Source organism: Anastrepha ludens, chromosome 3 (assembly GCF_028408465.1).
Source record: "Anastrepha ludens isolate Willacy chromosome 3, idAnaLude1.1, whole genome shotgun sequence".
Lineage (NCBI taxonomy): Eukaryota > Metazoa > Arthropoda > Insecta > Diptera > Tephritidae > Anastrepha > Anastrepha ludens.
Window position 1 is genome coordinate 47,181,465 of NC_071499.1, and position 27,931 is coordinate 47,209,395.

At 36.1% G+C, this 27,931-nt stretch overlaps 1 protein-coding gene and 1 long non-coding RNA gene across 2 annotated transcripts in view; one reads left to right on the forward strand and one right to left on the reverse strand.

Annotated features, from left to right (window-relative positions):
* Positions 1–2,025: 2,025 nt before the first annotated feature.
* The window catches only part of LOC128857888 (mucin-2), a 92,818-nt gene continuing 66,912 nt past the window's right edge, over positions 2,026–27,931 (forward strand). Inside the window, exon 1 of the mRNA XM_054093702.1 lies at positions 2,026–2,312. The gene's annotated coding sequence lies outside the window, so the exon portion shown is untranslated. The remainder of the gene's footprint in view (positions 2,313–27,931) is intronic.
* LOC128857889 (uncharacterized) lies at positions 8,821–9,566 on the reverse strand. The gene is made up of 3 exons (XR_008453955.1): positions 9,213–9,566; positions 8,991–9,144; positions 8,821–8,925 (listed from the first exon to the last, which is right to left on the reverse strand). It is a non-coding gene; the product is annotated as an uncharacterized LOC128857889 (long non-coding RNA).

Consider the following 27,931-nt stretch of genomic DNA (forward strand, 5'->3'; position numbering starts at 1 on the left):
CCACAAAAAATAATCTAAAGGCGTTATTTCGCACGATCTGGGTGGCCAATTGACAGGTCCCGAACGTGAAATACAATGTTCACCGAACTCGCCTCTCAACAAGTCCATTGTTACGCGTGCTGTGCGGCATGTGGCATCATCTTGCTGAAGCCACATACAATGCAAGTCAACCTCTTGCATTTTGGGCAAAAAAAAGTTGGATATCATTTCACGGTAGCGCTCACCATTCACAGTCACGTTATGATTCGCAGCATCTTTGAAGAAGTACGGTCCAATGATACCTCCATAAACCGCAGCAAACTTTGACCTTTTCTGGATACATTGGCAGCTCTTGCAATTCTTCTGGCTGATCTTCACTCCAAAAACGACAATTCTGCTTATTTACGTACCCATTGATCCAAAAATGAGCTTCGTCGCTGAACACAATTTTTCGATAAAAAAGTGGATCTTCGGCCAACTTTCCAAGAGCCCATTCACCAAAAATTCTGCGTTGCGGTAGGTCGTTCGGCTTCAATTCTTGCACCAGCTGTATTTTGAATGCTTCACACCTAAATCCTTTCGAAAAATTGTCCAAGTTGTTAAGTAACAGAGGCCCAATTGCTGCGAACGGCGATGAATCGATAATTGATGATCATCATTAACACTGGCCGATAGAGCTGCTATATTTTCTTCAGTTCGCACTCTACGTAAGCGTGTTGGTGGTTTGATGTCCAATAATGTAAATTTGGTTCTAAATTTAGTCACAATAGCTCGAATAGCCGCTTCAGTTGGTCGATTAAACTGACCATAAAATGGAAGAAGCGCGCGATAAACTTTCTTAACAGCTCACGCATTTTTATAATAAAATTCAATGATTGGTAAGCGTTGTTCGTTTGTAAGACGATTTATGGTTAAGGGGGTCTTCTGGTCTCCAGCGAAAAAAAAATCGATTTTTTTTTTTTTGCATAATTTTGTTGTATGTGTATGCGAGAATACGCCACAGAAAGGATTTTTTGAAAATCGCATTTTTTCACATTTTTCTGGGCACCGAAGTGTACCCTCCTCCGGCCGTTTTCATCATAAACTTTATCTTTAAACGCGTTTCCCGTGTACGATTTTTGAAATTTTTTTTCATTCCATTTTTATAACCTTTTAAAGTTCAAAAAATGAGCAAAAAAAAATTTTTTTTGCAAATTGTTGCATAACTTTTGAAAAAAATTAAAAAAAAAAAAATCTGTCACGGGAAAACTTAACCAGGGCAACTCTGAAGACAACGCATATCTAATTTTTGCTTTCTGATTACCCAGGTGGAAAAACCGTGACCAAAATGGAGACCTGTTTCGTTTGGAGGTGGACGTCTTCAGCGCCATTTCAAGGTCGCGGGTGTTAATTTTTTTCAAAGTCAAAACCATTTTTTAAAAGCCAAGACATGTACCTTTAAAATAAAAAAAAAATTTTTTTTAAATATTCACAGGATTTGTCACAATCAATCCCCAAAAAAACCCTTCATTTCAGGGCCTCGAGACCAGAAGACCCCCTTAAGTCATAGACCAAACTGAAGATGTTTGACAGTGGAGCAAAACACGAAACGTGCGTCAGCTGTTTAAACCAACTGTTGAAGAAGATAAAGCTAAAAAATAACCCGTTATTATATTTATATATTATGTTGAATTATATTTTCTTCTTACATATTAAGATTATACTTATATATTTTTTTACCTGTATTGGTATGTGAGACATTTTGTTTGTGTCGATTAATTTTTACTTGAATAAATAAAAAATATAATTAAAATAATAGAAACTTTTACTGCAATAAATCAATAAACAATTAAATAAATTTTTTAAGTATAATAAAATTTTGTTTTACTTTTCTCACCACTTTATCAGCCTATCATTTGTGTGTAGCGCTACACTCTCTGAGCCAAACACCAATTGGAAGTGAAAAACAAACTTTCCAGAGAGCCACACGAACACTTCTACCACTTTCCCATCGTGTTACCACATTTTTAGTGGTGCTTCGTTGCACCTTTCCATGTCGATCGGTTCGACAAAGTTTAGTCGATTTTAGCTTTTCGTTGTGTTCGCATGTTTTCTCGTGTCTTCGCGCGATTCAACTTGTACTGGCCACTAGAGCGGGCGCGTTACATACATATGTACATACATAGAACTTTTAATTAATTGATTTTCGTTTTTTCAACTTGACGCTATTTAACTATATATTTTGATTCGTGCGTGCGTGATTTGTGTATTCTGTGCGAACCAGAACGTGAGAGCCGCCGCTGATTATCACATACGAAGCGGCAGAAGGAGGCATTCCATTGGTGTTGTAACTTGTATGTGTGTGTGTGTTGCGACATAAATTTATTGTTTTTGTGTTCTTGCGTGTATGTCTAATAGCTAAAATGTTTGAAGCTGTGTATTCGTATGCGTGTGTTTATTCAAGTAATATTTGAGCTGAAACAAAAAAAATTATAAGGGGAAATAAAAAGCAAGCAGCAGCATTACAAAAACTTTACATTAAAGAAAGAAAGAAAAAACAAGAAATAAGCATTAACGGAAAACACGAAAGCAATAATAAAAAGATATACAATAAGGTTCAAAGTAAATACGATTTCGCATTTTAGCATTTTTGTTTATCGTGAAATGTTGGGATTTTGGTTTAGTAGCTTCTTCTTGACTTTAGTTGTTGTTGTTGTTGTTGTTGCTGCTATCAAAGCTATTTTTGTACGTACATTGACACTTGCGCGCTGGCTTTCTGCGCTTCCCACCAGACACGGAATATGTATGCGTGCATGTGTGTATGTATGTATGTGTGTGTGTGTGTACATAACACAATTCTTTTGTTTATTTTTCATATATGGCTTGTGACGGTGGCGCAAAGCAATTAAAATAACTTAAAAACACTACCAACCATCGAATTTATGGCCCGCTCTGCCCAAAGCAGCAACAATGTAAACATTGTTGGCATTTTTCGCTTCCTTGTGAACAAAGTATTAATGCATAAAAAAGTTTGAGGCATAAAAAAGTAGGAACATAATTGTTAAATATATTTTTGTACGGTACGTATGTACGTACATTTTCGAATCAGGGAGTCTGCCGTGCGCATGCGCATACTTTGGTAATTTCATAGCCGTTAACCACCGTCTGCACTTCGTTCGTACTTGAGTACTTCTGCACAACAGATCTGCGTGATGAACTTGTCACAAAACTGCATACATACATACAAACACACACACATACACACAAACACAAGTACATATTTTAACATAATTTAAATAACTAAATAAAAAATTTGCAAATTTAATTGCAGTATAACGAAAAAGTGTAACAGGGTAAACAAAGCCGCTATAAAAAGCAACTGTTGCTGCAAAAACAGTAGTCAATAAGCAAGAACAAATGCAAATAAAAGTGCTGCTACAACAACAACAATAATAATAGCGCATAAAAGTGCGAGTGTGCACTCGTAAACCTACTAATCGAGGCAGCTGGTGTAAAACAAGTAATCTGATATGCGAGTTACAAAAATAAAAGCAACAATATCAACATGGCTCTACACAAGCGCAGTGTAATACAAAGCGCCTGCCTGCATGCACATTAGTGCGGGTCACATTTTTATGCTGCTTTGTTTCTGCTGAAGTATTCCAATTCTGGACTAAAAAGTCCATGGAAGCACAGCTAAAAAATGGATTTCGAGCCTGCTCATCTTTAGCTGTAGGCAGTAATCCCTAAATTTTTTTTTTATTTTACAGCATTTTTTTCGAAGAAAATATATCCCGTTTTCGGGTACAAGAAACTACTTTTTAATACCTATTTTGCTCACAGCCTTCCGCCAGAGAGTTTAGTACCAGTTTTTCACATTAACCCTCTTTTCGTTTGGGTGTTTGGCCGAGCTCTTTCTTCTTTTTGTGCTGCACGTTTTGATGTTTTTCCAGAAATGGATGGATCTACAGCTTTACGCCGCTTCAGAATGGCAGATGGTTTTTTTATGAGGCGCTTATTTATGGCACAAATGCGCTCAGTGAAGGCCGATTGGCCCGACCACTATTAGGAAAAACTTTTTCTGTCATTTGGTGTTTCATGCCCGAGGTTTCGAACTTGTGCACTTCTGATTGGCAGTCACGCACCAACACATTCGGCTACAGCTCCACTTCATATAAGCAGATGAGTTTTTTGTTGTTGTTGTAGCAGGTAAACATCCATACGTATACGGGGAATGCTGTTAAAGTGACAGTCTTTGGCCGGATGTAAGACCGCCGTGGGAATGAGCCGTTTTTGTCTCTAACGGCTCTTTTTCGTCGGAAGCCATAACCACGTTTATCTTTTTAATTTATTTCTGGCGTGCAAGTTTAATTTTGAAAAGTCATATAGCAGAATCTTGCAACAAATAGTTTTGTGGTTTATTTCAAGGAAAATTGCCAAATTATCTTAAGCCTAAGCGGATTTTCATAATTTATAATTTTATGAAGACAGAATTAAAGGTAGTTTATTCACATATACAAGGTGAAGTCCAAAATAAACAAGACTGAGCTAAAATAGAAACGACAGGAGCTTTCTTCCGATAACTTCGAGCTTATTTATTCAAAATAGTCCCCTCTGGCCTCGATACACTGCTTTGTGCGATCTAAAAGCTTTTCGAAAGAGTGTTTCAGGCCATTGACCGGAATGTCCTTCAGGATGTCTGTACAAGCCTTTTGGATGGCCTCTACGGGCATAAAACTTTTTTTTTTTTCATGCCCAAACGCAATTCCCGAATAGTTTGAAGTCACAGAGAGCTATATCAGGTGAATGCAGTGGGTACTTGATGGTTAAAACACGATTTCTAGTTTAAAAATCAGTCGGAGAGTGGATCGATGAGATGGTGCAGTTTCCTCCTTCGTGGTATTCAGGGCGGGTCGACGATTGCGATGCAATAAACGCTTCAAAGCCGCAAGATAGAAAATTGAGTTGACGGTTTGGTCCGTTGGCATGAACTCCTTAAGGACAATTCCCTTGGAATAGTAAAGCAAATGAGCATCGACTTGTTTTTTGACTTTTCCAAACGCGATTTTCTGGGTAGTGGCTCGTCTGGGGCCTTCCATTCGGCACTTTGACGCTTAGTTTCAGGTTCATGTTGAAAACACCACGTTTCATCACCAGTTGCAATGTTGTAAAGGAAGTTCTCGTCTCTTCTCACCTCTTTAATGAGATCTTTCGAATGTTGAATTCTAAAAAATTTTTGGCGCTCACTTAACTTGTGTGCGGAATGAAACGTGCACAGACCTTTCGTAAGCCCAAATGATCAGAAAAAAATGCGATAAATCGATGTTTTGGAGCTACTCAATTCCGATTCCATGAATTTCAACGATGATTTCAGTTCATTTTTGATAAATTTACGAACAATTTCGATGGAGTTTTCGGTGATTACTGATTTTGGGCGGCCCATATGTTCATTGTAATGTATGTCCTCACAGCCATCTCTGAAACGTGTCAACCACTCATGAACTCTGGCACGAGACAATCATCGCCATAAACTTTTTTCATCAATTCAAATGTTTTGGCAAAGGTTTTACCGATTTTAAAACCAAATTTGATATTAGCTCTTTGTTCGAAACTCATTTTTGTACCGATGACACAAACGTACTGGCCCTTTAGACGCTATAACTTCGCTTCCACTGAACCGAATGTCAACAGGCTTTCATTGGAAGTCCGCTAGGGATGTAACTTCCAACGCACTAACTAAGCGCCATCAAAAACCTTTCTATGATGCCAGTCTTGTTTTATTTTGGACTTTACCTTGTGATGTTATATATAAACACACAAAATAGCTGTTGTTGTTGTTGTTGTTGGTGTTGTAGCAGTTCACAAATACTCTTCCTGTGCATTTTAGTCTGCGATCATCATCATCTACGGGTAGGCCCAGGAAATATACTATTTCAAGAGGTTGGGTCCACACAAAATAGTAATTCAAAATGAAAAAAAATATAGCTTTCTTAGCATTTAGAACTTTTTTTATCGCGCAGTGTAAAATTGTACTGAAAAATATGTGGAATTCGTGAGAATATAATTTGTTCTGGCACATTTTAATGCCAGAATTTCTTTATTATTATTATTTATTATATTACTATTTTATTATTTATCATTCAACGTGAAGCTGCAAGTGATTTTATACTTTTTATAAATTTTTCAATTATTAAAAATAAATGTGTTTTTTTTTTATCATTTAAAATTAAGGCAAGTAGACTTTCTTCCCTTTTGAAAGTAATCAAATAGACAAATTTTGCAATTTTACGCACTCTAGCAGAGTGTTTCGTAAATAAACACCTAAAAGTGAATTGATTGTACCAAACAAATTAAAAAAAAAACTTGATTGGGGATTAAAAACCAAAATTTAAAAAAGAAGTCAAGCCGAAGGCTTTCAGCTGCTAGTGCTAGAAATTAAAAGTCGAATTTGAAATTTATTTAATTTTTTAAATAAATAATAATAAAATAAGAAGGCTCGAAACTCATTTTAGGGAAATGCTTTTAAAGAATTTGTTGTTGTTGTAATATCATAAACATTTGCTGCAGGAGTAACGGTCCTTAGCCCCTTGCAATTTGGGGTCGTTCCGCTAACGTAAATCCAAAAGTCGTGAGAACTGGGGATAAAATACTTTAGTCGCCGCAACAAAGTCGGTTATATTTTTGAAGAACAAATCAACCATCTCTAATGTTACATGCATACATTCCTATGCAAGCACATGAAGTGCTGCTTGTACAACAAAAATATGTGTTAACCTACTCAAATTCCCAACGCCCCATGTAGTATTCTAGTATTCTCTTCTTAACACTCATCTTCATCTTTTTGGGCAATTGAGTTTCATCAAAAAGTCTTTCAATTCCACAAATTACGAAAAAAATTTCCATTTCAAGATCAACCACCACCTTTGCGTTTGCATTTCAGGAGTACCCCGCTGAGAGCCATGTTGGGAGCAGCAACAATGCGCTGGGTGTAACAGTTGTTAAACTACAATAAGAATAGCCTTTGTTTTTTTGTTTTCGTTTTTAATTGTGCTCATATTGGAAACGCGTGTTTCTTACTTCGAAGGAAAGAATATTTCTCATTTTCTACTCTACTCCGACTTTCGCATTTAGTTCCGTTTTAACTGTCAATTATTGTTGTAGTTGGCATCATTTAAAAAGAAAACTACCCCTGCGAGAAACAGAACAAACTATTGGAAATATTTCTAGCAAAGGCAGGAAAAGAACGAACGGAAATCCTAATTTTATTAAATAATAAAATTATAAAATATTATAAATTAAAAAAAGGCCCATTTATGTTATGGCACTAATCTCTAATTGCGGTGAGTTATATCCTCTTTCATATACGTACCTTTTGTAAGATTTCTACGAATGTACTCGTGTGTACTGTGAGCGTCAAAATAAAGTGTGCAGAGATATATTTTACAAAAATTGTATACATTTTGTGTTTTGTTGATTTCCCTTTTGCTTTGATAACAGAAGACAGTCTTCGGGGCATCGACTCAACTAGTTTTTTTTGTCACGTCAGATGAAATTTTATCCCACTCTTCCGTTATAACGAGTTTCAGCATATCCATATTAGTCAATCACATATTAATCACCTTTTCCGGACTTGGTGGTCTAAATGCTCCCGTAAATGTTCAACAGGGTTTAAGTCTGGTGAATGTGGAGGATGATCCAGTGCCTTAGGAGTACGATAAAGCAACCATTCTTTTACAATTTTTGCTTTGTGCTTGGGATCATTATCTTGTTGAATGATCCAAGATCCCTGCAAGTCTAATTTCAGCACACTGGTTAGCAAATTATTTTGTAAAATATTCAGATAATCTGTTTTGTTCATGGAACTTACAATAAAAACCCAATTGCCAACTCCGCTTGCCGCCATATATCTCCACACCATCAGCGAACTCCCACCGTGTTTAACTGTGGTTATCAAATTTGGTTGACATACTCACTATTTTTGGTTCTCCAGACTTTAATCGGTTTTTTTCTGCCCAAATACCTCGAACTTACTTTCATCGCCAAAAAGACATTATTCCAGAAAGAAACATCCCGATTTTCGTATTTTTTTTGCATTATCAAGACTTTTTTTTATTAACTGTCGATATTAGCGGCTTTTTTCGCGTTGCCTACACCGTATGGACGTAGGACGTATTTTGCTGGCACTTACGCTAGTATCTAATGCAGTTGAAACTTATTGTGATATTTTGACCGCACTTTTAAAGGGATTTTTCTTCACATCACGCACTATAGACCTTACTTCAGTCTCATGTAAAACTTTTGGATGGCCTGCACCTGGGCGATTTTCTACTTTCCCGAACTTTTTGTATTTGTCAACTTTTTTTCACCGTATTATGACTTCTGTTAATAATAGAGCCAATTTCACGAAAGATTTTACCTTCATTGCGAAGCTTTAGTACCAGTTCTCTAACATCAGTCGAAGTTTGTTTACCCATTATTAAAAAAAATAAATCAAATAAATCACTCTGCCGATCCGTACCAGTTTAAATACAATATGAAAAAAGTTTCAATGCAACGAAAAAGGAAGTGAACAACCAAATATAACAGTATTTTTTACGATACAACATCGCTAAAATGCTACTGATGTATGCTGTACACTTTATTTTCACGCGTAAAATATGCACTAAATTTTGTTTTTGTTTTAAAACTTTTATTGTTTATTTTTTGTTGTTTTCTACTATTAGGTAGAGAATCAAATACTAATTTAAAAAAACATTAAATTAAAATATATTGTTTTGCTACAAAAGACTGAAATAAAATCCATATTATAACAAAATGCTTTGTACACTTTATTTTGACGCTCACAGTAGGTTCCATGGACCACTTGCGACTTGCGCTTACATTGATATTCGATGTATCATAGGTCAGGACTTCTATTCATTCCAGGTAAAAATCACTAAGCTGCGGTTCCTTTCCTTGCTAAGTTTTCTGCGAGGAAGAGGTTTTCTAGAACGAAATGTTTAGCAGTAAAACACCAAAAATATTAACCATACATAAAGACGATTTTTGCTATTGCCTCAAAATAGGTAAAAGTAAAGGAAGCTTGGCACACTTTCATCAATTTTCTATAGAACAGCATTGCGGGCGCTTTCTTTATCATCAAAACTCAGCGTTAATTAACAAATAAATTTCCTAACAATGTCTAAGCTGAAAAGTAGATTGAACAAAGGATTAAATAAAAACCAAAATAAACAAGACGTTTAGTTTAAAAATACCATCTAATGTGCTAGCTTCGCCCTTTATCGTCGCCGCGTATAAATAACTCCGCCAATGAAAATAATTTATGAATTTGGAACGACCTTGTTTTGGTAGGCCGCCTCTTCCAACGTTCATTGCTCTCCCATTCTGTGCTGTTTGTAAATATTTACACATCACTGTCAAAATTACTTAAAAGCGACATGCATACATATTTACACACACATACACAGATGTGCACTTTCCATTGCGGTCGACCTAAAAACGAAGGTAAAGTAAACAAAATGGTGTTAGTACAAAGTGATTTGCTTGAAATCCAATAAAAAACTGAATAGAATAACTATAAAATTAGTTATAGCAGCTAATTAGGACATTTGAGCTAAGTACAGACACACATATATACATATGTAGTTTCTAAGTTGTATTGGGTTCATCATACTCGTACATGACTTCACTCTGTGCACTAAAAACACAACACATTTTAGAGGAAATTCCCCATTATTTCCCCTCAATTCGTCCGACAATTGTAAGTTGGTGAACTTCCATATGGAACGGATGTATGTATCTATATACACTGACGGACAAAAGTCACCGTCATTTAGTATCTAGAAGATTATACAATAACATCTCCCGCGCCCAGAAGATTATGGAAACATAAAAAGTAGTATATTTAACGAAAACTATTATTTATTTAAATTCTGTTTCAGTTTAAACATAAGGCTAATTCAAGAAGTATTTATAAAAAAAATGGCATATAATGGTTGCTGTGTGCAATTCTGGTGGACAAAAGTCACCGTCATTTAATAAAGTACTTAATCAATTTAAGTGCTAATATTATTTTAGTATGATGTGTGTTTGCCGTTATTTTTGATGACAGCTTGCAATCGTTTCTGCATCGAATGAGCCAGTTTTTTGGTAACATCTGGGCTTATTTTCTGCCATTCCTGTAGCAGCGTTTGCTTAAACATTTTTTTTGAGGTAACGTGATGCTCCCGAATGCGCCGATCCAAATTGTCCCATAAATGTTCTATTGGATTCAGGTCGGGTGACTGTGGCGGAGTTTTCAGGTATGGGGAGTGTTGTACAAGACCCGCAAACGAACTATTTCTGCGGTGTGCTTGGGGTCATTGTCATGTTGAAAATAATAATCTGATTCAATGCTAAGCTTTTTTGGAGATTTTCTTTAAGGATATTCAAATAAAGTCCTTTGTCCATTATTTCATCGATAAAGACGAGCTCTCCCACACCAGCCGCCGACATGCATCCCCATACCATGACTCCAGCACCACCGTGTTTCACAGTTGTTTGTATATGCTTCTCTGCTAATGCATCGCGCTGCTTTCTCCACGTTAAAACACGTCCGTTTGATTTAAATATGCAAAATTTACTTTCATCAGAGAAGATAACTTTTTCCCAGAAATCTATTCCCTTGCTTAAATGCTCTTATGCGAAGGAAAGACTCTTCGTTTGGTTGACCTTGCTGATCTGTGGTTTTTTTCTGCATACTCTGGTGTTATAACCAGCGGAATTCAGCGCCCTGCGCACAGTACGTGGGTGAACAACTGTACCAGTGCTTTCCTTTATCGATGCAGCAATTTCTGTTGACGGAGCTTTTGGCTCTTTTTTAACTATTTTTATTATTTCAAGCTTTTCTCGTTCAGGTAGTGCCGGCGGTCGTCCACTCCTTGCCAAATATTTGCACTTTGGTTCATCTTTAAATCTTTTTATTATTCCAGCAATAGTGGTGTGTGGACGATTTACTAATGAGCATATCTCCCGAATGGTCTTGCTTTGATTGTACGCATTTAAAATAATTTTTCTCTCTTCAATTGTGGTTTCTCTCCTTTTTTGATTCATTTTTAACAATCACGCGGTGTCAGTAAAATTTTTTAATTAAGTACCGTTATAGAATGTATACAGATCAGTCTTAAAGCTTCCATACTAAACGAACTCACTAAAAAAAGGAGCCAGATTGGCTTAAATTTTTGTTAAAATTATTTTAAAAGGCAAGCCGAGCTGACGTGACGGTGAATTTTGTCCTCCAAAAAGGTGACAAAAATATTTTATTTTTCATTTTCCCACAAATGGGCTAGTAAGAGAAAGATATTTAAACTGAAATAGAAATTAAATAAATCATAGTTTTTGTTAAATATGCTACTTTTCATGTTTCCATTATATTCTGGGCACGGGAGATGTTATAATCTTCTAGATACTAAATGACGGTGACTTTTGTCCATCTGTTATGTATGTACGTATGTATGTATTTATAACTCTCGCCCTTCGACCTAACATGGGAATACGTAGAAGTTGTACATCAGGCTTCATGGTCATAATTTCATGTCCTTAATTGTACTAAATTCAACCTGTCCATCTTGAGAATATACTTACAATTTATAGGTCTTATCATGGTTTCACCCATGGTGAAAATAATTGTGGCCAATAACAGACCGTTATCCGGCTCTCATCGAATGTGACAAAATCAGCTAAGGGGCCAACGTAACTGGGGTCACGAAGCGGTTTCTTTGCGAAAAAACTAAAATTGTGTTAGTGATATGCGAAAAGAATTAACCCAATGTTGCTTCGCTGCCGTCTGAGTAACGACTGATTGGACGAGTATGTGAATATGTTTCCACTGATGGAGGGGAATTTGGCTGGAGATTTGATTGTGTCATATAATATTATATATTTTATTGGCACGTACACCCTTTTTGGGTGTTTGGCCGAACTTCTCCTCCTATTTGTGGTGTGCGTCTTGATGTTGTTGTCTGCCGAGGGGCGACCGCTACTAGAAAAAACTTTTTTTTTGATTTTGGTGTTTCACCGAGATTTGAACCTACGTTTTCTCTCTGTGAAATCCGAATGGTAATCACGCACCGTTCGGCTACGGCGGCCGAAATGTATACAGCTTGGAATAAAAGTGATTTAAAAAAAAAAATAAAAATAAAAAAATATTGATTAATCGCGATTAACTCATTAATCGGGATTACCGGCGCAGTTCATTGTGATTAAAATTGTTGTGTGACAGACGATTCTTACGCGGTTTAGTAACCCGTTTAATTTGCTTGTTGGTTAGTTTTGTCAGCCAAAGATAGATCGCAGTCAACAAATACGGGTATTAATCAGCTGGCCTGTTACTAAGAAATAATTATTTATTTAAAAAATATAGTGTCTTGCAATTACTCAAACTGCTCCGAATTATCAAAACAATTAATGTAATTTCGAAAGTGTTAGTGCAAACTCGTGGGCATCCTCACGGGGCACTGCCCGCGAGGTACACATGCCGTGATACTCGGAATTGCTTCGAGTCCTTTTGCATCAGCTGTATGAAGGATGAGGTGGAATCATCTCAGCACCTGCTCCTTAGCTGCCCAGCTCTCGCGGGACTAAGATTCAAGCATCTTGGTTCTCACTTTTTTTCTATGCCTGCTGATATAGCAGGTCTTGATAACAAAAATCTGATGAACTTCATCGGCAGCATAAGGAGGCTAACATAACCGCAGACTAGTCACCGTTCATAGTCCACAAACACTCAACCCTCCTCACCCCTTTTCCTTACGTCCTATCGTCCTTTTCATTCACCTCTTTTTCCCCTCTTGCAATTGTGTCAATGTATGAACCAAACTTCTTTCGTCCAAGTGGGCCCGCTCTCTGGGCAACCATCACTACCTAACCTAACCTAGTGCAAACTAGCATTGCATCCGGTCTTTTTTGTTCTTGTTTTTAAAAGTTTCATTATTTTTCATTCAAAATAGATATTAACCGTTATTTTATTGACAATGTTGTGCAATGTTGCCATCGAAAATTCACCTTAACCGCTTAAAATATGAGAATCAAGTCTACCTGTCAAACCGCATTGGTTGTATTGAATTTCTGAGATAATTCCGTATAAAGTCGTTAATCCCGATTAACGCCACCCTCTGTCTAGGATATTAGATGAATTCGCCTTCTTTTAGGGGGGAAGTCCATGTAGAAACCTCAAAATCGGTCATTTATAAATATATTTTTAAAGGTGATAAAATAAGTATATTATTTTGAAGGATTAACACAACTTCATTTAACCTTTCGAGAGTACAAAAAAAATTCTTTTCATTTTTTTTCCAAAACGGCGGCTCAGAATCATTTCTTGTCGGCTGCCTACGGCGCGTGGTTCCAAACTGCTCTATTTATTACCCTTAATCCATCGATCTGAAACAAAAAAATGAAATTGTTTTTTTTTTATAACATATTAACGGAAAGGATGAACCAATAAAATTAAAGAACAAGTATAAAATTAATTATAAAGTGAGCATTTGAAAAAAAGGCAGAATTTAGGGCTATTTTATTGACATTTTTAGCCCCCAAAAAGTAATTTACCAACGCAAAATATCTGAATTTTTAAATTTATCCTTCCGATAGTAATGTAGAGAAAGGCCTTATCAAACTTCAAACAAATCGGTCGATAACTTTTTGAGTTACAGCACGAGCACTTTTTAAAAATAGAGTTTCGAGATAAATGAGTCTAAAATTAGAGGTACAGGAGCGCGCGGACCGCTCTTTACAGAGTTAATGGGCTACAAAAGCTATAATATTAGGAATTTCGGCATGAAAATTTCACTGTATACTTTCGAAATATCGAAAAACAATCGAGTTTTTGAAAGTTTTACAAGTTTTACATGGACTTTAAACACAATGACCGCACGCTAGTCATCTTGAAGTCTTTAACTCCGACGCCTTGCTCGAACTCGTGAAAGCTGAGCCAAATTTGATAGTCGATATGATAGCACAGAGGTTCAATTCATCGCATGGAACAGTTCACAGGCACCTGATTCAGTTGGGAAAGGTTTCAAAGCTGGGAAAATGGGTTGGTTCCGCATAGACTTTCCGTCGTTAACCGTTAGTAGAGAGTGAATGTGTGTTCTCAGCTGCTGCAATGGCTTGAAAATGAAAGTTTTTTGGACCGTATCGTTACTGGTGATGAAAAATGGGTTCTTTACAATAATCCTGTTCGCAAACGCCAATGGTTAGATAAAGATGAAACACCAGAACCGACCCCTAGAGATGGCCTTCACCGTCTATTTGGTGCGATATGGCCGGTATTGTTTTTTATGAACTTCTGCAACCAAACCAGACGATAACTGCTGATTATTATTCCCATCAGCTATCAAACCTGAATGAGGCACTTAAAAAAAATCGACCGTCTTTAGTGAATAGACGCGAAGTTTTGTTTCACCACGACAATGTAAGACCTCATACCGCAAGGCAAACATTAGGCAAGCTGAACGTGCTCGGATTGGAGCTACCATCCACCATATGTACTCTCCGGATATTGCACCTTGTGATTATCGCCTTTTCCGTGGACTTGATTCCCATATGAGTAATAAGAACTACTCCTCAAAAGAAGCTATAAAAAGGGATATCGAAGAGTATTTTGACTCCAAGGACAAACATTTTTTTGAGCAGGGAATTAAAAATTTGCCTAAACATTGGGAAGACATTGTAAATAATGAAGGAAAATATATTATTGATTAATAAATACTTTAAACATTTTTTTTATTAATTTTAAAACCACCTTTAAAAAACGCACGAACTTATGGACGGACCTGATAAATCAACAAACTCACAGCAGGCTTTTAAACGGACACAACAAAACAACAATTATTGACGAACCGTTAACGAAGAAATTTGCATTTCTGTGCTAAAAAGTTTTTGCGGTCTCAGTTATGTAGGGAACGAATAAACAACCAAAACTATTAAACAAATATCTCGCCGTCGTTGAATGACCAACAAACAACTATTTTCTTCTAAAACTTTTTCTGATGTTTTTTTTAGCTTTATTTCATATTATTTTGCTTGATGCATTTTCAACTCTCTCGCCGCAGTGATTATGTGCTTGGCATTAACTTGGCATGTCATGCGTTCGAAATATGCCATTAAAGCAACAATTCAAACAACAATGGAAAAGCGAAAAAGAGGTCAATTGCCTGGAATTAAATACTTTTTTTCGTTTTTTTTTTTGTTTTTTTGTACACAAAACATATTTTATGTGGTTTTCTTCTAGTGATTTGCTACTCTTTGTAGTTAAATTTTATAGTATACTTACATATATATGTAATATATATATGTATGTACGAGTAAGCATATATAAGTATGTACGTATGTATGTGTGTATATAAATTTATGTGCTTGCGGGCATTTCACAGCTGTGCGCTTTTGTGATCTGCAGCGCTGTAAACATCAGTCATATAGACGAACTGCCAAAGAAAGAAGCAGGCGGTTAGGCGGGGCAAGCGAGCGTCAGTCAGTTAATGCATTTGATGCGTGAAGTTGAAAAGTTTTCACCAAATGCAACTTCGAACAATGAGTTTTTAAAGTAAATACATACGAATGCACATTCATACATACTCACATATGTATGTATGTGTGTGAGCGTATGTGTGTATGCAGGTAGAATTCGTGGAAAATTGCTCTTTGCATGCCAACAAAATTCTTCCACGCCATGGTGTGATGCTCGGTTAGTTAGTTATTATAACGGTGATTGTCTTTCTAAACAGTTGCTGCCAGCTATTAGATGAAATTCCAAGTGAAATATACATAAAACTGTTTAAATGTAGGAAATTACTAATTACTACCGGGAATTGGTTACAACTTTCCATTGATCAGTGATGAGATTTTGTGTTGAGCGATTAGATATACATTCATACATACTTACATACACATACATACATACATACTCGTATATCCATATGCATGCAACAGCAAAGGTCACATAATTTAACAAAATTCTAACAGGAAATAGCGGAGCCACTTTGAAGCAATTAAGCAATAGAAATATAAATGGATTTGGCTTTGATTTTAACAGCTAAGATTTCAGAAAAAAAAATCCCCAATTAGGAAATGCCCAATAATGTGATCGCTTTAGCATTGTAGCTAAAAATGTTGTGAAATTTGATGCATTTTTACAATTTATTATTAGTCGTATTCGAAAAAAAAATGTATAACAGTTATTCCTAATTTTTGCAAGTAGGCGTTCGTTAACGCCATACAATTATCCATCACTCAAAAATTTAGAGAGCAAAGAGACAGAAAAGCATATGATCTGAAAGCATGATGAAAAAAAGAATAATGAGATGGCGCCTATCGTGGTACCGTTACTTTGCACTCAGCGAATTTGACAATGAGTTACGTGGTTTTAGCACCAGTATGGCCAGATTACCATTTCCTAACTTGATTTAGCATTTTTTTTTTTGTTTTTGTTATTTAGTCTCGGAGTTTCAGTTCCTTTTTCATGACATTTTTCGAGCCTGTTCTAATTAAAAGTCATGTTTATAATTTTGTAAAAAATGCATTTTTTTTAATTAGTTCAATAATTCTCTCTCTCTTAGCTTCACAGTCCGTGGTGGACCATAGCTTCGTCAACAATCCTCCTCCAATTCAGTCTTTCTCTTGCTTCATTTCTCCAATTACGAACGTTCATCGCTTTTAAGTCTGCTTCTACGTCATCTGGTCATCTCTTTCTGGTCGGCCTCTCTTTCTTCCTCCTATTGGACGCAAAGTAAACACCCTTTTTAGTACAATAATTCACTCAGTTTTATTTAGCTTTACTTTTTTTAACATCTGGTCGCATTGCCCGCGATTGCAGTTGTTGTTGGTGTTCTTCGGCTTTCAGCAGTCAAATCTCTCTCTCGCTACTGCAGTGTTGCCTAGCTTTGGATATAAAAACGCACTGAAATGCCCATTTAAAGAAAATAAAACCCCAAATTTTTATTGAAATACTTAAAGAACTTTGTATGCGTGACAAATTGTCTTTAAAATGTGCGTTTTTTCAATAAATGAGTTACGGTTATGTACAATTTAATTTATGAGTTTTTTGTTAAGATACACTTTTTTCTTAAGAGAACGACTTTTTTGCAATATTTCAGTTTATGTAACTAGATAAGGTAATATTTTTTGAAAATGTCGTTATGGTTTCTTCAGTATTTGCTGGTATTTTGTTGCTTATTTTTACTATGAATACACCTCTTGTTGCCATATGTCCCACCAAGGATTGAGGACCGGAAAAAACGATTACACCTCTTAATTTGCATTCAGTAAATTCACACGGTTTTTAAAAAATGTGTAAAAAGATTTTCAATGTTAAGAAGAGTTGCGAGAACAAGATTTAATATTCTTCCATAACCTTGAAAGGAGCAAAATATTAAATTTTCGCTTTCAAAATATCATATTTTATAACAATCAACAATTTTTCATTAGCACTAAAATCTTCCCAGAGTGACCTTGTTTAACCTTCGTTTGTTTAATAAACGGTTTCTTTTAACTTACAGTTTCGGTAGCTTTAAATTAAAAACAAAAATAAACAAACACCAAATTTTCGCGTTTTGAGTATGAAGAAGCACTAAATTTATTGTGAAGAACAAATGTTTGGCAACACTGCACAACTTGGCAAACGTGACGTCACACACTCTCATGCTTGATCGGAAAGCATATGATTGGTTGAACTAAATATTTGTAAACAAACGAATTTATTGTTTGTGGAATCTGGTATTAGATCTGTTCGTGTAAAAATTATTCAGTAACTTGTCAGTATGTTAATTTCCAAGATCTCCCTCTCAAAGAGAAAAATATCAAAAAAAAAAAAAATGATGAACGTGAAACCAGTAATGGTGTTCACACTCACCAATGGAAACATACGCGCGTATCAGCTGACACGATGAAACTAATGAGAGCCCCATGTAAAAGAATTCTCACCACCGTTCCGATCCGTAGTATCGTAGATCGTTGTTTCATCGTGTCAGTTGATACGGGCGTACGGGCATACGTTTATGTTGGGAAGTGCACTATAACATTTTGTAGGTTTTACGAGCAGCTGATTAAATTGTTGGCGGGAAAAATCACTAAAAGTAAAAAAACATTTCAGTTGAATTAATTCGTATTAAATTATTTATTATTCAAAAAAATAATAATAATAATTCAAATAATGCATATAAAATGAAAAATAACAAGCTTAGGCATCACATGCTTTTATTTTGTCCACAATAATTTGCTCCAATTCATCATCGCTGCCTATTCTTCATTCCTTTAGCAATTGCATTGTTGTGGTAGTCGCAGCTTTCTCCATATCGTCTTTGCTTCGGTCTATGGAAGTGTTTGTATATTACCAAATTAGTTAATAACTGAAAAGTAGAATCCTAAAACACAAAAGTTGCCTTCAATGCTTTCGGAATCTGCAGCAACGGTGACTGGAGGCTATGGCTCAGAAGTACATTGGCCGATTCCTATTGAATATATGAGTTCAAATAAACTTTATAAATTTTATCTACGAAATAATAACTTTTATTCTCCATTTTAATCACGATTTTTATTTAAATTTAGAATTTTTACTCAAGTAGCAAATTTTAATTCGTGTTTATTCTTACTTTGCGATCGGCTCTTTTTCTCACTTGCAAATTCTTCCAAATAAAGATGTATCCAGTAAAAAGTGGCAACTTTCCCTCAAAATGAAATGTAATTTTTCGCTCTCCCTTTCTCCTACTTTGCAAGGTTTTTGGATTCATGTACGCAAAAACTTGATCATTTGTAACAATTCCTACAAATTATTTATTTGCTTCACGATCAAATTAGCTTTTCTCATAATCGTTTAGCTAAAGATTTATGGAAAATTCATGCATTTTGACTATTCATTATTAGTCGCCTTCGATAAACAAACAAAAATCCGGTGAATATTATAGGTTTGTCTTTAAAAAAATTACATTTTTAGTTTTTAGGTAGTTACGAATCTACGTTACCTGAACCAAGGACTGCAGCATTCACCGTACATGGGGAATGTTCACACTGCTACAACAACAATAAAAAAAATTAATTTTGGCAACCTCTTCTTTAATGAAATTTATAGCACTTGCTCACAGAGGAGGGTGTGGCTTAAGCCACGTGCAACAAACGCCGCAATATCTCATAACACCTGTCATTCCTAATATTTAAATTTGAAACAAACTTCAAGTAATCATCAGTCAAGCCGTGAGTCAGAGAAGTGAGCGAATGGCATCAGTCATCACTTAACACGTTTGCAAATGTCTGCAACTAAAAATAATGGCGCCTTGAATATGCTTGTGAAAATGCAATTTCCACTTTTGGGTCATATTTTTATGAGCGACAAGAGCGAGCTTACTTCAAAATATATATACATACACATTTATATACGTATTTATACGTGAATATTAAAAAAATTTGCTAGTTTAAAAATTCCAAGACATATTCAACATAATCAACACGAAGTCATCAAATCAAGCCAAGAATTTATGCAAATTAGCCGCTAGTCAACATACAAAACATAGGATAGTCTGCGTATATTTGAGCATACATACGCAATTATTTAGTATTTGTGTTTGTAGATTTACCTCTTAAATTGTATTTTATGAGCAAACAAGAGAGATGAGCAAATAATATATTGAAACAAAAAGATTTTACCGCAATATTAATAACAGCAGTAGGCGTTTGCGCTCTTCTTTGGTAGAACAGAAAATACCCAGGGAAAGTGGCTTCTAGAGTAGAACACTATGCCAAAGCCCGCTGAGAGCATTAATTGTAAAATGCTTGGAATTTAAGATGCCGAAGCGGTTTCAAATAACGTGCGTGGGTATGCGTACGTGTTTGTGTTGCATACTTGGTGCGATCAGCCAAGCAATCAAATGAGGCGAGAGCGAAGCCAACAAATGTGGAATATGTGGAATAAATTTCTCTATATTTGCATTTATACGAGTATTTGTTTGTGTGTGTGTGTTTCTCGAATTGCGCACAGCTGGCTGGCGTCAAGCTTTTCACGGCTTCAGGCCAGGCACGTACGAAAAGCGTTAGGAGAGTAAGAGATAGTGAGAGATAGTGAGAGAGAGGGAGAGAATTTGTAATTTGTAGGCTATCGGACTTGCAATGGTTGTTGCCAATGTACTCAACATAGATTTACAAAAAATGTTGTTGCAAGTAGGGGCAAGCAAGACTGCTTAAAATCATAGAGTTCATACATATACGTATATGTGTATGTACGAGTATTGCTTATTATAACTGAGCTGTTTTAAATTAGTCATGGCTCAAGCGCAAAGAACAGAATCTCACAATTCAAACCTTCAATCGGGAAAAATAATACAACAATAAACTGAGAATAGAAAAATCGAAAATCTGAAGTCTTCCGCTGAGGCATTTACATCAATACGCACAAAGTTATTCAACCGCACCACTGATTTTGGGTGGGCGGCACATATGTACCTATGTACGTGCATACACATGCCCACTGAAAGCGTCATTAGCGGCGCTACAGCTACAACTCCAGCAATTTATTATGGCATTCATGTCTAAACATAATTCTCTTTTCAAGTCTTATTTTTAAATCTGGTCGGTTCACTATAATAAAAACAAGTATCAAATAGCCATTGGCAAACAGTATCATATTTATGTTTATGTTGTGGGGAAAATTCATGAGAATAACACAGCGAAATGGGAATTCAGTCACAGCCGCTATGATAATTGAGGCCAACGAACTCCACGTATTAGTTGCTGAGATTTGGTTATCATTAATATTTTATGAACGGAATACTAGCGTTGTAATATAAACAAAAGTTTTGTGCTAACTCTTAAAAATACGTCTACTCAAAAGCTTACATGGATGGTTATCACCAACTTGTATGGGTGTATGATTTATATTAAGTGGGTAATCACATAAGGTATATTCTAGCATTTTCTCAGTAAGTTCCATTTTACTGCTATAATTTGCAGAAAACCAGTCAAAGTTCGTTGTTGTTGTCCTTGTTGTAACAGTTAACCCAACCCTACCAGTGCGGTATAGTCAACGATCGTCATCGTCTATCTCATCTAGCATTTTTCCCAGGAAACATGCTGTTTCGACGGGTTGGATCCAGAGGAAGAGGGGTGTTAGGTGAGTGGGTTTAAGAGAGCAGGTGAATAGGTGCATCGTAACTTCACATTCCGGACATACATATATTGGGTATGTCGGTGTAAATTTTGGATAAGTAGGATTTAGCCTGTTGCAATATCCAGAATGTCATTTAGCCAAAGTTATGCGGTCCCACGAGGCAGCTCAAGCTCTTCATCTGCGATGAATGGTGGTTGAACTCCGCTGACGGCATTCGGTGGCCGGAAGTTTACGAAAGTGGTAAGAGACTGCCGGAGTTCCGAACCGAACCCAAAACGTCAGTTGTCGGACGACCCACCCAGCAACTCGAGCACGTTGAAGAAGCCCCGACACATTAAGACTTCTCCAGCTGTCTGTATACGGTCTGATCCAGTAGTTTCAGTCCCATCTAGTCCTGGATCACGCCAATAAAGTAGTCGAAGAGATGTCTCTTGACTCGGTTGGGTAGTGGCTCAGCCTCTAGCAGGTAGCTGCAAGTAAAAGTTCGTTATTGTTGTAGCAGCATATACAATACGAAACGTGGAAAGGCTCTGGCCAATGCAGACGTCGTTGGCTCCCAACTCTTTATACTCCAGAATCCACTACTACTCTACATTTTTAAGGCTTTCTAGTTGATTCGAAAAAGTTTTGTTGCCGTTTAGAAGGCTCGATCTCATTTTATCTGAGTTTAAGTCTGGCCCAAGACATTGGTGGCCAAAAACATCAATTATGGAGGTATTTTAGAATAGTAGTGTGTCATAATGCAAGATAGTTGAGTGCCTCGCCAGATTTAACTTTGGTCTGAATATTACTGTGGCATTATTCGCATTTCACAGTTTAGATCCATTATTAGGCCAAACTTTAAATACTGTGTCCATACATTTTATCATCGCCTCACAATGATTTCTTTCAGTATTTATGATCAGCATAGTATCCGAGCATATGATGAGGAGATAAAGAAATAGCTAAAAAATCTTCGTGCGATACTCAAAAAGATCACCCTCTATTATTAGATAATGGTAGACAAAGGTCAAAACCAAGTTTCAGTCTCATTAAAAATGGAAATGGAGGTATATGGCTGCAATGACATCAAGAGCACAAGTCGGACGATTGGCTTGCCTGAAATTTTTAAGCTGAAGGAATACTTGATCTTCTAAATTGAGTGTTTTGGTAGAACTTATACGACTATAATAAGACTATTAATGTTGCATACAGTCCTTGGTCTGGCAAAAATGTCTGAAAGAGGTCACTATTTGCATTAGCATTCCTCGATCTTGGCATTTCAAGGGATTACTGAACATTATTTACGCACAAGCTCACCCACATCCGGGTTCCCACTCGTGATGATTTATCAAATTTGAGTTTTACGCAGCTGTGGAATTTTCTCAACATTTCTCTGGCAACTTAATTCTGGAAGCATTGGGGTTCTTAGAATTCTCTTTTGCAATTCACAATCTATCTGTTTGATTTGCATTGAAGAACATTTCTGGGAACATTAAATTGAATGTGTCGAACTGAATTTCCGCTGATGAATTAATCCATCTCGTGACACTGTACGTCGGCGTGCTGCTTTATTGTGGGAAGTGGCGTTGAAAATCCAAACAAAGCAACGAATCGCTGCAGCAACACTGGCTATTTTTTATTTCACTATCTTTTAGTGCGCCTATATTTGTGTGTAGCCAGTTTTGGCTATAGCCAATGCGAGGTTGACTGCACACGAAGTCCGGTTGTGGTCGCTATTCCATGATAAATGTTTGAAATGAAAATAAAAATGCATTTTTCGTGTAGGCGTATGCGTACAGGCACGTTACGGTAAACGAATATGGTCAAGCAACATTAAAAAACCTATCAAAAACCATGACAAACTACATTCGTGTGCACATAAATGTACATTTAAATATATAAAATGGGAGTATGTATTCGTGATTATCAATTTATGCCATATTTTGAATTTTTTACAAAGGAATTTTTTTGTTGTTATTTTTTTTTTAAGGATATAAATCTCATAAGTCATGCTTGATGCCAAAATGGAGCTCGGTGATAGAGCAATCATAGGACTAACTTAACATTCTCTTTAGTTTTCATATTTCGCAAAATTTCGTAGATATAGGTGCATTTTTAATTACGAGAGGAACAGAGGTACATTTGCTAATAGATATATAATAAATAAAATAATTCAATATTCTTCTTCATAAAATCTTTGAATTTCACTTAAGATTTTCTGCATTTCTTTGCTGTTCTCAGCTTCACTTCTCTTGTTGTTGTTGTTCTTGTTGCTGATATTGCTGCAGCAGCATAAACATTCCCCATACTTGTACCGATATAAATAAACACGGTTAAAATAATTGAGAAGGACCGTTATTCGGCTCTCAGCGAATTTGACAAAATCAGGGGTCACGAAGCGGTTTGTTTCCGAAAAAATAAGATAGTGTTAGTGATATGCGACACAAATCAACCAAAGACGCTTCGTTGCCGTCTGAACAACGACTGTTGGACAAGTGTGTGAATATGTGTGAAATTATCGTACAGACTTCGGCTGATGAATCCCCTGTCACGTGGCAGCCGAAGTTCCCTCAAAAGTTTGTTTTTCGCTATAGTTATTGGCCAAACGTGAGAAATCTATATAAATCTATTGTCCTTATGATATAAATTCGGGGCGTTCCGTTAACGTAGAAGCGACGGCCTCTCTTCTCTCTCTTCTCTGTTCAAAGAAGGTAGCGTAGGTAGGTAGGTAGAACCCGATTTGTGCCCGAACGTAGCATAGTTCTATAAGCTGTGCTCTTCTTAGTGAAGCATCTTTCACCTTATTATTTTACTAAGTTCACTTTCGGTGCGAAAACGAGCAAGATTATGCTCCCATTGCTCGTCACTGTATCGTGATATCAAACAGTGTTCTTAGAAACTATGAGTAGAAGGGCAAAATTGGACATTGTTAGGTGCATGTAGGGAAAAGGCGCAATTCAGAGAGGGAAAAATGTAATATCAAAATAACATATATATTTTTCGCCCACTTTTAGCTTAAAGTTAAGCTTAAGTAACTAAAATTTATCTAGTGGTATCACAATGGACCTACAAAAGGTCTAAGTGTGTCTTTACGACAACCACCCAACCTACCTACGTACCTACTAAAATTTAATGAGCTATAAAAATGTATACCAAAACCTTTCTAGAACTTGTAATTAAAAAACGTGGAATTGGGATGAGAAGGTTGTGGAATTTTTCTAATATGTGTGTAAAGTTTTAAAATTAGATTAATATGGTATTTGTTAGACAATAAAATATACTTTCATACAAAAAGAATGGATAATAAAAAAAGTAGTCGAAACTGGTCAAAATGTTGAGGTGATATGCTTTTCTCGCAGAGTGTACATCTCAAACAATGGAGGCTTGCGAGTCTAAGTGTTCTGGACAGAGTTGTCATATAATTTAGTACAAAATAAGGATTTAAAATAAAAATAATAAATAATTGACGTGTACACTTCTATTACATGTTTGGCCGAGCTCCTCCTCCTATTTCTGGCGTGCGTCTTGATGTTGCTCCACAAATGGAGGGACTTACAGTTTTAAGCCCACTCCGAATGGCAAATGGTTTTTTATGAGGAGCTTTTCATGGCAGAAATACACTCGTAAGTTTGCCATTGCCTGTCGAGGGGCGGCTGCTATTAATCTTAATTAGCGACTAACGCCGTTTTATTACCATTGTTCTCGTAAGATGTCTTGTTTTTTTACGTTTTAGTCAGGTCCAGATATAAGAGTAAATTTTTTAAGAGGAAACACCACTCTGTTTTGTCAAAAATATCGATTTTTTTTGCATTTTATTAAAGTAGAAATATTCAAAAAATGTTCACTTAAAGTCTTGAAAATTGACGGAGTTATACCCAATACAATAAGTGAAGGCAGTGACTTACAACGGCCAATGAAAACTTTCAACGCATTTTTCTCAAAACGATTTTTCTAAACACGGTGGCTTCGATTTCTCGAAGACTTATGAACCGATTTTAATTTAATTTTTGTACATACATATTTGGTCGGGTCGATTTGTGGGGAGGCAAAAAAATCGCCCATTGCTCTGTGAAAATCATATTCTAGGGATCAAAATAAGAAACTTTGCCAAAGGAACCATACCTCTAAAACGAATTCTGATGTCCCCCAATTTGGGTCGAACTTTTTAGTTTCTTTTCTATAACTCACTTAAATTAATTTTTTCATTTACATATGTTCTGACTAAATAAATTTCTTAAGAGAAAAAATAGATATTATTATTATACAATAAATAAATAAAAATAAAGAAAAAACATAGCCATTTAGCTGATTTTTTCATGTTAAGGCCAAAAATGGTGATATTTTTAAATTTGGGGACATCAGAATTCATTTTAGAGGTATGGTTCCTTCGGCAAAGTTTCTTATATTGATCCCTAGAATACGATTTTTACAGAGCAATGAGCGATTTTTAAATCGACCCGCCCTAATACGTATAGTGGCTACAGTCGTACATAGCCGTTTTTAAAAATTCCAAAAATTTATATTTTTCCAAGCCTTTCGAAAACAAAAAAAGGGCAAAAACACACTCATTTACCAAACTTGCACCATTTTCTCAAAAATGTATATATAGATTAAGATTTTTTTATTTTATTGCTTTCAGATGATTTTTCGCCGCTGTATCGTGGCCAACAGGGTGCATCAGTTTTTTATGACGTCATTGCATTAATATTAATAACAATTCTAATTTTCAATATTTTTTAATAATATTTTGTGTCAGAATATATGTTAAATAAATTGTAATCTGTCCGATTCTCAAATAATAATCCCTACTTATAAAAAAAAAATCATGAAAATCTCTTAATATTCACGCGTTGACAGTGGTGTCCCTCCTTAATGTTTCCTCTCTATGTTTGAGATTTCATTAATTTGCTATGGAAAAGGTTATGCGAGAGAGCAAAGTCTTGTTCTGGCTAAACTTTGACACTCGCATGAATAGTGGAAAAGACTTTCTTTCATCCCCTCCGCCTGACAGCTTCTGCAGATGGGAATGACTCAACCTTCCTGAGTCTTGCTGCATGATCTCCTACCTTCCAGTGACCTGTAAGACTTGCAGTAATACATGAAATGTTTGAGCGAGAGCATCCTAACAGGTAATTCGTCCACTGGATGTTGAACGATGGCCATGCTTTTGTTGTAGTGCAGGTAGTTAAGGGGTTACATGGGTTTCGTTGGTTCAAAAAATCGATTTATTTTTTTTTGGCTTATTCATTTCTACAACATCTCAGGAATATTATCCTAAATTTTCAAGTCGATCCGAATAATAAATTCGGAGATACAGCCTTTGGAATGTGTGCGCTCTAAGCCACTTTTATTGTTACTCAAAACTTTAAACCCGTTTTTCTCGGAACCGTGTTTTCCAAGTCGGTTGTCAAATGTTCTCGAAAACTATTCAACCGATCTTGATGAAATTTTACACAGGTGTTCGAAATACAATTTACTCCTGCTTGAACGAAGGATTTTGTTTTTTTTTTAAATACAACTATTTAAAAAAAAAAAGTCAAGCAAATTTGACCGAAATTTTCATTTTTTTGCAAACAAATCTGCCAAAAATTCCAATTTTTACTTTTTTTTTCTTTCCTTCGTTCAAGCTCGAGTTTATGGTCTTAACTAAAGCACTAATTTTTGTTTTTTCATCTTTGATGATCCTGTTAGGAGTTATGCTGACAACGCGGACGCACCTTTTTTTCGAGGGGTCACCGGAAACGACGTCACAATGGAAGAGTTTTAATTTTTTTTGTTTGAAAATTTCAGAAATTATTCTTTAAATATGTATCTATAAGACAGAAAAAAGTTTGAATTAAATAAATAATTTTTTAAATAGAAAAAAAAAAATATTGAAAATTGGCATTTTTTTACCCGACGAAACCCATGTAACCCCTTAACTGCTTTCGGCTAAAGCATGGCAGTGTGACGCAATGGATGTTTTTATTGTATTTAATGGGGTAGCAACAGCCACCGCCTCTGCTATGTCTAGTGCCGAACCTTTTCTTGCTAGCTTATCTGCTGTCTCCTTACCCTCTATATTCTTGTGCGATTCGAATCTACGCACTCCCGAACGGTAATCACTCATCAACCCACTCTCGACCGTCATTAGATTGTGAAAATAGAAGCTTGTACTCAACCAGATTGCAGCATAGTTTTTAATTTAAACAAATTTTAGTTTGAAATATTGTATTTTATTGGCATTTGAATTTTTTACATCTTTTCTTGAGGTTTTGGTTTTAAACTTCCCATCCTCTTGTGCAAAAGTTAACCTATTTAGGTCTACTTGGTTTTATTTACTAAGCTTCCGTTGTTGTTATTATTGTTGTTGTAGCAGCATAAGCATTACCCATACAAAAGCGGGAAATGCTGTTGGATTGACAGTCCTTGGTCGGATATAAATCCAAGTCGTTCAGGTAACGTAGAACCGCCTGCCGTGGGATCGTCGAATCTTCAGTTCGCCGATATTTGATCAAAGCTAGCAAACATTAACTCGCTGTAAACTACTAAATACGTAGCGCGCACACTTTATGTCAAAAGTTAAAAAAATTATTTTATGAGCGACTTCCGCTACCCGAAATCAAGCCAAACGTATGTAAGTTATTCTGCAAAATCCCGTTTAAAGCCGGCATATGAAATCGCAGCTGGAAATGCATATGCGCGCATGTATTCGTATAAATGCGTGCCTTGTACACATCCATATGCACAATTGTGCCTGTGTATGTGTATGTAGCTACTAACAAATATTCATAAAATTGTAGGAAGTCCATTTTTTAAACGCCAAACGTGTTTGATGAAGTGGGAAGCGCGTGCCAGTTAGCACTCGATAAGTGGTCGGCA